Here is a 13,693-nt window from a genome sequence, read left to right as displayed (position 1 = left end):
ATAAAAAAGAGACATGAACTGTTTTATTATCTAAAAATAGCGCATATCAAAACGAAACTGTATGATTCTAGATTCCACTTAAGATGCCTTAAAGTCAAAATGGCGAAACGCTTCTGGGAGAAATGAAATACAGTGCAGCAAGAAAAGACTGTTTTTCTTTACAAAACAAACGTGGTCCACAACTGATGTGACTGGTCCTTGATGTCGCTCACACTGACACTGGGCCAGAAATGATGTCGGCGCCGGTTCCAAGCGCGTGATATCGGGGACAGATCTGGAGATGTTGCAGGCCACGCAAGTAGCTCAACATCACGCAAACAGTTCATGGAGATATGTGTCATGTGTCCTGTTAAAAATAATAACATCACCGTACTGTCGCGTGACAAGTAACACAGCACAGCACAGCCAGTACCTCGTCTCCTACTTTCCAAACTTCACAGAAGGTCTCCTGCATACCTTGCAGAACTAGCACTCCTGGAAGAAAGGATATTGCGGAGACATGGCTTAGCCACAGCCTGGGGGGTGTTTCCGGAATGAGATTTTCACTCTGCAGCGGAGTGTGCGCTGATATGAAACTTCCTGACAGATTAAAACTGTGCGCCGGACCGAGACTCGAACTCGGGACCTTTGCCTTTCGCGGGCAAGGTATATGCAGGAGAGGTTCTGTGAAGTTTGGAAGGTAGGAGACGAGATACTGGCAGAAGTGAAGCTGTGAGGACGTGGCGTGAGTCGTGCTCGGGTAGCTCAGATGGTAGAGCACTTGCCCGCGAAAGGCTGCGAGGTGCCGGGGCTAGCAGTGTATTTAACACTGAATTCCTCTAGAATCTACATATGTAAATGATGCTATAAGCCCCCCCTATTCTAACTCCGACTTTCACTGTTGCACAAGGATTAAAAAAAATACGCGAACTGACTCTAATCAACCCTGTCAGTGGAGTAGAAGAGAGTTTGACACCTGCAATAATTTAATTTGATAAATAAGTTAAATAAACGAAGGTTTCATTAACATAGTGAGGAATGATAGGGTTGCTCTATCGATTAACAGAATGAAAGTTCTGTCCAAAATAACAATATGATTTATTAAGACTAAACACAAAATGATAAACAAAAACACATGAAACATTTATAATACATCAAACTGGCTCAAATTGGATACTCAAACAAACGCTGTGAAGGTGAAGTTGTCCCTAAACTAGATTGTGAGGTTTATGACGAACTGGTATGTGGAGCCAATTCCTTCCCACTCAAATCTTAAGAGAGACACACAGCTAACCCAACATTAATTGCTGCTAGTGAAGACAGAACAAAGTTAGAAAAAGACGAACAGGCGCGCTCTGCTGAGCTCTGATTATCACCTAGGAAAATCCCTATCTGCCGGTGCTGCGGACATACATTACCAAACTGTCTTCTTAACTGCCAGAACACGATCTGGCGTATCGGAGGCGATGGCTGGTTGCTTCGACGTCCTCGACCGAAAGGCGAGAGCCGACTACCTAGAGCACCCGTACAGGCCGAACACACAACATTCCCGCCCCCACGACAGTGGCCGTGGTTAAACGTTCCAATCAGCAACTCGAAAACCGGCGGAAAATTCCACTCCATTGCCGGAGCACTACCATTCAACGAATGGAGATTCTTGGCGTCAATTTCTGCGCAGATTTTGCTACGTCACGGAGCTATGCCCTGAGCAAGCCAATCACAGTTACTATTTTGCAGAAAGCGCGGGAATTTTCCCGCCACAACTGCCTGGGTACACAAGTCATTCCCACGCCTCGCTGGTAGCCCGCCAGAAAGTGTTTTCGCTAAGATTCTGCGAAGTAACGGAACCTCTAGCCCAGCCGCTACTTCAGACCCCTCCGGGCGTGTCTTTTGACAATGTCGGCGTCTGCAAAGCATTCACTCGGCTTCCTCACACCCGTCGGCTTAACCCTTTCCAGATCAGCGGAGCACGCCTGTCACCGGACCACCCAGGTGACGAGAGACGCTGCGTGGGAAGTCCGCGTGTGAAGGAATAGCAACTTTTCACTGCATACAATTAGAGACGAATATCGTAAGATAGAAATATGAGAGGGGGCTCATGCCACCTCTCAAGGCAAAGGTCGCGAGTTCGAGTCTCGGTCCGGCACATAATCTGCCAGGAAGTTTCATATCAGTGCACACTCCGCTGCAGAGTGAAAATCTCGTTCTACATCACAACACACGATCTCCGTGGTGTACCGCTGCGCCGGCAGGGTTCCCTCAGTGTCTATTACCCGTGACCTAAAGTCACACCCGACGGCTCCCCAGAACACGACGCCAGCAGTAGCTCCGCTGCGCTTTTCCGAGGTAATGGAAGAGGGGGACCTCGCCTACGGTGGTCATCCAGGGGACGAGGATTCGTAGCTGAACACGGTGCTTCCCCTTCACGGCAACACTCCAAACGGATGCGCTTGTGTCGTGGCTTTCTTGGCAGCCTACACATGGGACAGTAATTCTCTCGTTCGGCTGCTGCTAGTCTCAGACCAATGGTGCGAGATGACACAAGATGTTAGGGGGACTCCTTTTCTTGTTCTCGGGTAGAAGGAGAAGATGTGACGGTGTGCTCTGTGCCCAATATGGCGATCCTCCGTTGTGGTGGTCAGGCGTGGCCGATCGGTACCTTGAGCATGACTATGCCTGCCCCCGCCTTCCAGTGCAGTCCAACATTTGGTCACCGTCACAACCCAATACCGAGCGAGGTGGCAAAGTGATCAGCATACTGTGCTCGCATTCGGGAGGACGACGGTCCAAATCCGCGTCCGGCTATCCTGATTCAGGTTTTCCGTGATTTCCCTACATCACTTAGGGTAATACCGGAATGGTTTCTTTGAAAGGGCATGGCCGATTTCCCTCCCAATCCTCGACACAATCCGATGGGATCGATGACCTCGCTATTTGGTCCCCTTCCCCAAATAAACCAACGAACTACAAGCGAATACCCCACAAATCTGATATTGCGCTATTCGACCGGCCGGGCAGATGGAGACACAAGAGGCCCCTTTCAAACTCTGCGAGGTGCCGATAACGCTGCCTTACATGAATCCGTGGCACCCCTGTATCTTTCACGGTGGTCATATCTGACACTGTTCATGCCCCTTGGCCAGGAAACAGCACTAAACGCTTACGACACTAATGCACCACGGCCGTTCTATCTGTCACAGAGACAAACCCGTCGATGGGGGTGTGCGTATACGGGGTTAGATTGGCACCCAACCACGTCTTATGGGTGCTTCACTTTTTTGTGTCGCAGAGTCTGTAATGAGCGGTAAAGACCGTACTGCCGTAAGTCCCTGTCCAAACAATAATACCAGTGGCAGCTCTAAACGCGCCAACACTGTGTGCTAGTTTAGGATTCGAACTTCAATCTTTGCATTATACGGAGTACGTTTTCACCGACGCGTTTTCCGTACAGGCTTCCAGGTGGGCCCAAAGGTTTCAGCACCTTTTAGGCTGATAGGCACTCGTACTTTAATATTGGCCACAGCCGGCCGTGGTGGCCAAGCGGTTAAAGGCGCTACAGTCTGGAACCGCGCGACCGCTACGGTCGCAGGTTCGAATCCTGCCTCGGGCATGGGTGTGTGATGTCCTTAGGTTAGTTAGGTTTAAGTAGTTCTAAGTTCTAGGGGACTGATGACCTTAGAAGTTAAGTCCCATAGTGCTCAGAGCCATTTGAATTTTATTGGTCACACCTGCTATGAAGGTAATATGACGTCAATTTTAATTTCCTGTAGATTAGTTCGAGGTTTGGTGTACCATTACATATCACGCTATCATAGAACCTCTTCTCATTTATAGACAAGACAGTGCTGATGTTGGAGGTTTTCTAGCCGTGTTCGTCATTTTTTGACTTCCATTCTGATACAGTAAAAGCATACACTGTATCGGAATTTGTAGCCGGGTCCTTGCTTAGACTCACGGACAAAATAAATTTACTGTAAAGCTGCATGATAGATGCATATTACCTTAGCCAGAAGAAAGGAGAACGATGATTTGGTTGAATGTTACCAACAGAAACAGATAACCGGTTGAATAAAACGGCGTGCAGTGTATGAAGTACCGCAGCACATTTGCTTCGTAAGGTCGGCATGCCTGCAATACTTGCGTGCTCGCTGGAGCGTTGCCCATATGCCAGATCTTTCTTATTGTCCTCGCATCATTAGTCCCTCGTTAGGAGGTTTATTTCGCATTCATTGTCAGCGGAATTGAAAAATGGGGAAGAGAGTAGGAGGAATGTAGTTGCGTTTGACTGGAAGTCTGTTTTAAGAGCCAATGGACTACATGTAGGGAGAATATAATTACTCCCCTGTCACTACTGGTATGTAACGAAACAGTACTGCAGTACTGTGTGGTGGTCCTTCATCGACTGGCAACCAACGTTATGACTGATATTGTTTGATTAACTGAAGTTTCTTAGTTTTTTAAAATATACAGTTAACTATTCAAACAAGTAGACAGGTAAATGTAAGGATAATGACTTTTATCATATCACATTTTGAAAGTAAATCTATGACACTCTTTTTCGGGCCAGCCGCGTGTGCTGGCCTTATTCAGTGTTGTAGGCGCTCTGCCAGTTTCCAGCTGCAGGGGGAGGGTTGTTTTTGTTCGACCCTAAGAACATAGGCTGTTCTTTCCCTAATCTCCGTAAATGTGCGGCGGTTGGAAGCGACTAGGTCGACTTTAAGGGCGAGTAAATCCCCCATGTCGGCCGGTGTTTGCCGAGCCCAGCTGGAGAGAAAGTCGTAAAAGTCGTAAAAGTCCTACCAGGAAGCAGCACCTTGCAAAATCTCTATGAGAGGGAGCATAAGATGGTCAGCGAAAATGCCTATATTTTGCTCCTGATTCAGATTAGCTGTGAGACTTGAGTATAAACTAATTTCATGGAAGCGGTCTGTAGCTAGGTGAAATCGAGTAGCCGGCCGGCACTTTAGCGGAGGTGCTGATTTCGTAATGTAAGATGCCGGGAGCAGATGATCTTTCGCGATCAGCAGACTTATTTCTTGCAGTACGGAAAATTGAGAGGTTCCGAACCCGCGTTATCGTGCGCGGGCGCGAAATTCGCGCTGAGCTTTCCGGTGTTGTAGACGAGTGTTCCCGTTAAGGGAGCGTGCGCAGACACACCCTTACATCAGATCGCGGAGCGAGTAGTGGACCTGGACGAGGCTGACTTGTCGAGCTTTTAATGGAAGCGAGTAAATTCTATTTGGTTCCGTGGAAGTTTAAGTGCTGCGTTATTCTGAAACGTCGGCATTGAACCGTATTTCTGTTTTTCTATGCCCAGATTATCGGCGGAAGCCGCTAGGAGCCAGGTGGAGGTAGTGTACGAACAGTTAGCGGCGTTCGCATTCCAGTCGAGTGGTCGGACCTCTGAATCTTCTTGAGAGTAGTTAGATAGGTCTATGGCTCTTAATTATTGACTTTGGAGCTGTGACAAGTTTAACCCTGTCCCTCGTCTCAAAGCCAGGTTGGAGATCCTTATTCAGACTGATTTTACATGGGATAGTCACACAATCAGAACTGGAGCCAGGGACAGAGACTCTTGTGACATTATCCTGACTGCCTTGTCCGAGAATTACTTCGAGCAGATAGTTAGAGAACCAACTCGTGAAGCTAACGTTTTAGACCTCATAGCAACAAATAGACCGGAACTTTTCGACTCCGTGAACGTAGAAGAGGGTATCAGTGATCATAAGTCAGTGTGCATCAATGACTACAAGTGTAATAAGAAATGCCAAGAAAGGAAGGAAAATCTATTTGCTTAACAAGAGTGATAGGGCACAAATCGCAGAATATCTGAGTGACCACCATCAAACGTTCATTTCTGAGGAAGAGGATGTGGAACAAAAATGGAAAAAATTCAGAAACATCGTCCAGTACGCCTTAGATAAGTTCGTACCGACTAAGGTCCAAAGCGAGGGGAAAGATCCACCGTGGTATAACAATCATGTACGAAAGGTACTACGGAAACAAAGAAAGCTTCATCATAGGTTTAAGAGTAGTCGAATCATAGCTGATAAGGAAAAGCTGAACGAAGCGAAAAAGAGCGTAAAGAGAGCAATGAGAGAAGCATTCAACGAATTCGAACATAAAACATTGGCAAACAATCTAAACAAGAACCCTAAAAAGTTTTGGTCATATGTAAAATCGGTAAGCGGATCTAAATCCCCTATTCAGTCACTCGTTGACCACGATGGCACCGAAACAGAGGACGACCGAAGAAAGGCAGAAATACTGAATTCAGTATTCCGAAACTGTTTCACTGCGGAAAATCGTAACACGGTCCCTGACTTCAGCCGTCGCACGGACGCCAAAATGGAAAATATTGAAATAAACGATATCGGAATTGAAAAACAACTGCTATCACTTAGTAGCGGAAAAGCATCCGGACCAGACGAGATACCCGTAAGATTCTACAGTGATTATTCTAAAGAACTTGCCCCCATTCTATCAGCAATTTATCGTAGATCTCTGGAAGAACGTAAAGTACCTAGCGACTGGAAGAAAGCGCAGGTCGTTCCCATTTTCAAGAAGGGTCATAAATCAGATGCGAATAATTATAGGCCTATTTCGCTTACGTCAATCTGTTGTAGAATAATGGAACATGTTTTATGTTCTCGTATTATGACGTTCTTAGATAATACAAATCTCCTTCATCATAACCAACATGGATTCCGCAAACAGAGATCATGTGAAACTCAGCTCGCCCTATTTGTCCAAGAAATTCACAGTGCCGTAGACACTGGCGAGCAGATTGATGCCGTATTCCTGGACTTCAGGAAGGCATTTGATACGGTTCCGCACTTACGTTTAGTGAAAAAAATACGAGCTTACGGAATATCGGACCAGGTTTGTGATTGGATTCAGGATTTCCTAGAAGAAAGAACACAACATGTCATTCTTAACGGTTCAAAATCTGCAGATGTAGAGGTAATTTCGGGAGTACCGCAAGGAAGCGTGATAGGACCTTTATTGTTTACAATATACATAAATGACTTAGTTGACAACATCGGTAGCTCCGTGAGGCTATTTGCAGATGACACGGTTGTCTACAAGAAAGTAGCAACATCAGAAGACTCGTACGTACTCCAGGAAGACCTGCAGAGGATTAATGAATGGTGCGACAGCTGGCAGCTTTCCCTAAACGTAGATAAATGTAATATAATGCGCATACATAGGGGCAGAAATCCATTCCAGTCGATTATGCCATAGGTGGTAAATCATTGGAAGCGGTAACGACCGTAAAATACTTAGGAGTTACTATCCGGAGCGATCTGAAGTGGAATGATCACATAAAACAAATAGTGGGAAAAGCAGGCGCCAGGTTGAGATTCATAGGAAGAATTCTAAGAAAATGTGACTCATCGACGAAAGAAGTAGCTTACAAAACGCTTGTTCGTCCGATTCTTGAGTATTGCTCATCAGTATGGGATCCTTACCAGGTTGGATTAATAGAAGAGATAGACATGATCCAGCGAAAAGCAGCGCGATTCGTCATGGGGACATTTAGTCAGCGCGAGAGCGTTACGGAGATGCTGAACAAGCTCCAGTGGCGGACACTTCAAGAAAGGCGTTACGCAATACGGAGAGGTTTATTATCGAAATTACGAGAGAGCACATTCCGGGAAGAGATGGGCAACATATTACTACCGCCCACATATATCTCGCGTAATGATCACAACGAAAAGATCCGAGAAATTAGAGCAAATACGGAGACTTACAAGCAGTCGTTCTTCCCACGCACAATTCGTGAATGGAACAGGGAAGGGGGGATCAGATAGTGGTACAATAAGTACCCTCCGCCACACACCGTAAGGTGGCTCGCGGAGTATAGATGTAGATGTAGATGTAGATGTAGATGTAGATGTGGTGCAAAGAATTACTCCTGGACCGCCAGTAAGCTTTTCCGTATTAGTTTGTGGTGATAGGCTTACAGGTCGCGTATTTGTCTCGCGAATCATACACGGCTAAGAGTGCGGGACTTCTGGCCGCAGCTGCAAGTAAAACTCGGAAGCACCGAGAAACGGATGAAAGGAACGTTTTAATTCTTCCGACATAGAAGCAGTTTAATTCTGACAGGAGATTAGTTGAAACTTCCTGGCAGATTAAAACTGTGTGCCGTACGGAGACTCGAACTCGGGGCGTTTTCGCTTCACGGGCAAATGCTCTACCAGCTCAGCAACCCGGAAGTTTGGAGTTTGGAAGGTACTGCCAGAAGTAAAGCTGTCAGGAAAGGTCGTGAATCGTGCCTGTGTAGCTCAGTGGGTAAGGCACTTGCCTACAAAATGTAACAGAGCCGACTTCGAGTCTCGGTACGGCACACAGTTTTAATCTGCCAGGAAGTTTCATATGGGCGCACACTCCTACAGGATCAAAATTTCATTTAGCAGAGTAATTCTACAGTGAATATTTCACTCTGCAAAGGATTGCGCTTTAATCTTACTGGCAGATTAAAATTGTTCGTCACACTGGGTCCCGATCAGCGAACCTTGTTTTCCCCCGGTAGCGTCAGCTATGAGATCTGACTAAAGAGCATCCACACTGATGATTTACTAAATATGGTCTACTAATTGTCATCGCCATTGTCATTTTTGTCCACACACGTCTGCGTTCGTTCCCTCCACACCTCAAAAGATTTCTGTACGTCGTTTTCCGGTGGGTTACGCAGGAAGTGCTGCTGCTGGAAAACCTCTACACCAAAACACGCGCCCACCGCCTCTGAGCTGATCCATTTTGATGACGTTTGTCGCTGATTAAGGACACAATTCAACATGGAAATGCCGTCGCGTACTTACATGCCACAGAAAATTGTCCTCGTTTAATGCCAGCAGTCAAGAGTGCTGTTTGTCGGGAAGTACGCAACCTGAAAGTGTCAGGAAGGCGATACCAACATACTTACGTAGTAGCTACTGAGTGCTATCATCGGAATATTTTGCATTCCATCCATTGCAAGACGTTGTCCATGCAGCAGCTGAAACTCGTGCGGTTATCGATCCGGTTCGCGCGGCGATCCAATCTCAGTTGTGACTGAGACGCTTCGAGTCGCTTAGTTAACGAGGGTCATACTGTGGAGTGTAAGTACGACCTCCACGCAGTAGCACTCAGCCACCTACGGCTCGTAATGCAGCGCTCGTGCTGGATGTTACCGCAAGTGGCTACGCGAGGCCACGGAGAAGGCAGTAGCAGTGTTGTGGCACTGGCGGAGAGGCTGTTGTGTAGAGCTGGCAGAGAACAGCGTGCTGGGGAGGGGAGAAAGTGCAGGGGGGAGAGGGGGGAGGGGGGAGGGGGATAAGCGACCTGCGACCTCTGTCGGCGAGCCCAGCCGACGCCCTGTCCTCTGGCTGGCTGACTACAACTAGCAACTAGCACAACTAGCAACTAGCAACGCTGCCGGCAAATGTCCTCAGGAGGAGAGTGGCTGGCAGCGCTGACGTCTCTGGAGGGAGGCGTAATGGGATGGCGATGACGGCGCTAGGGAGGCACGCTATTTCTGTCCAAGCCATTCACTTACTATTAATTTCCAGAAAAAGGAAGGGGGCCGAAGTGTGTCCCTAGATTCTTCACTTAATACTGGTTCTTGAAACTTCGTAAGGAAACTTTCGCTGAATAATTGGCATCATCCTCTAAGCGACTGCTATTGCAGCTTATTCATTGTTGCGTGACGCTATTCCGTGAGTAAAACAAACTTGTGACTATTCGTGGTGCTCTTCTTTTGTATGTTCAATAGTGCCTTTTAGTCCTGTTTAATACGGGACGCAAATTGTGGTGTCACCGCCAGACACCACACTTGCTAGGTGGTAGCTTTAAATCGGCCGCGGTCCATTAGTACATGTCGGACTCGCGTGTCGCCACTGGCAGTGATCGCAGACCGAGCGCCACCACACGGCAGGTCTCGAGAGACGGACTAGCACTCGCCCCAGTTGTACGGACGACATTGCTAGCGACTACACGTACGAAGCCTTTCTCTCAATTGCCGAGAGACAGCTAGAATAGCCTTCAGCTAAGTCCATGGCTACGACCTAGCAAGGCGCCATTAACCATATCTGGAGAGAGTCTCACTTATATTATCAAGAGAAATGTACCATAATTAATTAAAGTTAAGTATACGAGAAGCTCCGTTCTTTTCTTTGTAGCATTCATAAAGTATCCTGTTTCAGACTTAACGCAAGACGGCGTGAGTTGACGCGTGCCCTTTCGGCTACTTCTCAGTGTGGCGTAGCTAGCTTGCTACGCCACAACACAAATAATTTAACAATTTTGTGAGACGAGACGCCGGCCGGAGTGGCCGAGCGGTTCTAGGCGCTACCGTCTGGAACCGCGCGACCGCTACGGTCGCAGGTTCGAATCCTGTCTCGGGCATGGACGTGTGTGATGTCTTTAGGTTAGTTAGGTTTAAGTAGTTCTGAGTTCTAGGGGCTAATGACCTCAAAAGTTAAGTTCATTTGAACCATTTTAAGAAGAGACGCTTAAGTGGTTTGTAGGCAGTCTCCTTTGTAAAAATGGTTCAAATGGCTCTGAGCACTATGCGACTTCTGAGGTCATCAGTCCCCTAGAACTTAGAACTAATTAAACCTAACTAACCTAAGGACATCACACACATCCATGCCCGAGGCAGGATTCGAACCTGCGACCGTAGCGGTCGCTCGGCTCCAGACTGTAGCGCCTAGAACCGCACGGCCACTCCGGCCGGCAGTCTCCTTTGTAGACTGATTGCACTTTCCCAGTATCTTGCCACTGTATTAAAGTGTGCCACCTGCTCAACTTACCACTGATCCCATGTGATCATTCCTTTTCTTATCCTCACAATGTGTTACACTCAGGTATTCGTGAGAGTTGGTTGACTCACTTGTGACTCACTGATATTGATATGGTGTTCTGTGATACGCTCACTTTCATGATTCTGAACTTTTAAAACACGGTGACAATCTTTGCACCATTTTAAAATCTTATCACGGTCTGTCTGAATATTTGTGCACCTTTTTTCACATAGGCCACTCTGACGAATACCACCTCCAAATTTAAAGATAGAGGTGAGCTTTCTGAGAATTTCACCATTGAAATGGAACTTAGACAGCGTTGTGTACTGGAGAAGATTGTCAGGGAATGGACTAGCTCAGTGTCATGGCTATCTGCAATGAATATTGGTTACAAGAAAGATAACCTCAGTGTACCTTGCCTAGCCTTTGCAGATCATCTGGCCTTGTTACCCAATCATACAGAGGAGTCTACTCACCAACTACAGAGTCTCTACAGTACAGCAGTAGAAACAGGTTAGAGAGCCAGTATATTTAAAAAAAAAAAACCTAAGTTCATGACTAACATCAAGTGAGCCCCATGTCCAATTCCATTAGAAAGCACCACTATTCGTAAAGTCACTGCAGCCGAGTATTTAGGAGAGTAGATATCAGATGTGCTAAGCTGAAGAGCATCAAGAGCATTTACATCTCGAAGTACCTTTCCGTGAACCTTAAACCGAAACATTCGAGCTCAGCAGTAAGGCCCTCCATTTCGTACGCCTCTGACTGCCTGTTAATGAACAGGAATGGCCCACTGAGGAAACTGGAGGTCAAGGAGCGGAAAATCATAAGGAGAATTCAAATGGTTCAAATGGCTCTGAGCACTATGGGACTTAACATCTGAGGTCATCAGTCCCCTAGAACTTAGAACTACTTAAACCTGACTAACCTAAGGACATCACACACATCGATGCCCGGAAAAAATGGTTCAAATGGCTCTGAGCAGTATGGGACTAAACTGCTGAGGTCATCAGTCCCCTAGAACTTAGAACTACTTAAACCTAACTAACCTAAGGACATCAGACACATCCATGTCCGAGGCAGGATTCGAACCTGCGACCGCAGCGGTCCCGCGGTTCCAGACTGTAGCGCCTAGAACCGTTCGGCCACTCCGGCCGGCTCTTAGGAGAATACTAGGGACAAGAAGAGAAGAGGATGGCCAGACGCTACAGTGACCTGCGTTACCTCGAATGAGACATCAGTATCACACCTGTGAGGAAAAGGCGACTGGCCTTCCTTGTACGTTTGACCGCATCAACCCTTGCCGACTCACGAACAGGACTGGCCATAGATAGAGGGAAAACCTCCAAGAACAAATGGATCACCACAGTGAAATTAGACCTGGAGGAACTTGTAATTCCACTAGAAACCATGTAGGACCGGCCCAGATTGCAGCGGATGACTGCAAGGAGTATTCCCAGAGTCCCTTAGCACCAAACAGAGCACGGGAACCAGCAGAGCAAAGTGGACAGACGAAAGGAAGCTTGCTCACAGCCACAAAATGAAAGCCTTCTGGGCCAAGGGGAAATAGAAGACACGCGTAAAGAGTCAAAACGAGCCCCATGGTCTTAAGTAGTTTCAAACGAAAAGAACAAGAAGAAGAAATAGATACGATGTTGGTTCTGATAAGAGCGAAAGTTAAGTAGCAGTATCAGCTGAGACAACGATGTACAGTATATATGTATATATATAGGCAATTAATCAGAAACTTTCAACGGATATGTAAAAGCAACTGTTGGTCATGCGTTGTCGGCGGAATAAGTAACGCTCCGGAGCGTTTCCGGCGCGGTGGGAGCTGGCTCTCACGGCTGGCTCTCGAGGCAGGCTCTCGGGGTGACAGTGCTGCAGGCGGGCGTCTCCCAGCTCTCCCAGCCGGTCGGCATCGGCGAGCCCCACCCTGCGCGATAGCCATTGTTTGGCGCGCAGCGCCGCCGAGGCAGTAAATAACCCCGTGGGGGCAGTCCCACCAGCGCTTTGCAGCTCCACGCCCGCGTCCGTCTCCGCTCAGGAGAACACGGCTCGCGAAGTTTCCTTCCACATCTCATAAGAAAAGGCCAGGTTGGAGTATGGGTGCTTCAAAGCTGTGTTTCGTCATATGAACAGATTGTGCACTGTCGGCAGTGACGGTCGTTCGCAAGTCTGAGGTCTACCAGATGAACAACTACTGCCCGAGTGTGTGACTCACCCACATGGCCAATTCTCTCCGGCATCAGTCTGAGTTCTAACTACAGTTTCTTCTAAATAGCATTAATCTTAGTCTCCATCAATAACATAGATTCCCAAAGGTACGACTTTCATGGATATCCTTACTCTGTAGTCGAGTGTTTTCTACCGTTGCAGATACATGGTTTCATGTATTGATTAAGGTGTATTTCAGCTTTATAAGTAACGAGCATACACTTCGAATAATATTTGTTTATTGTTCTAGTTATAACGGTTCAAATGGCTCTGAGCACTATGGGATTTAACATCTGAGGTCATCAGTCCCCTAGAGCTTAGAGCTACTTAAACCTAACTAACCTAAGGACATCACACACATCCATGCCCGAGGCAAGATTCGAACCTGCGACCATACCGGTCGCGCGGTTCCACACTGAAACGCCTAGAACCGATCGGCCACACCGGCCGGATTCTAGATAAATATAATAACATAATATCGATACACTGAAATATTTCGCTGCCTCTGTGAATCGGTGTTGCCACCTACACCCAATGCAAAACCAGTCTAGCGCCATCTTGGAAACAGACGCGCATCTGTACTCGTCTGCCAGCTATAGCCGTCGATATTGTGTTAAGACTGTCAGCACAGCTGCCCAGATACGAAGCGCCCCTGTTCAGGTGATGGTGTTGCCTTTATTCTGATGCTTGTGACGTAATTCTATTGT

General features: G+C 47.2%; 1 protein-coding gene across 1 annotated transcript in view; it reads right to left on the bottom strand.

The window, feature by feature from the left end:
- Window positions 1–13,693, bottom strand: part of LOC126253693 (uncharacterized) — a 212,076-nt gene that overhangs the window by 127,120 nt on the left and 71,263 nt on the right. The gene's annotated exons all lie outside the window — the stretch shown is intronic.

The sequence above is a fragment of the Schistocerca nitens genome, chromosome 4 (assembly GCF_023898315.1).
Source record: "Schistocerca nitens isolate TAMUIC-IGC-003100 chromosome 4, iqSchNite1.1, whole genome shotgun sequence".
In the NCBI taxonomy this organism is placed as follows: domain Eukaryota; kingdom Metazoa; phylum Arthropoda; class Insecta; order Orthoptera; family Acrididae; genus Schistocerca; species Schistocerca nitens.
This window is presented reverse-complemented; position numbering and strand designations above follow the sequence as displayed.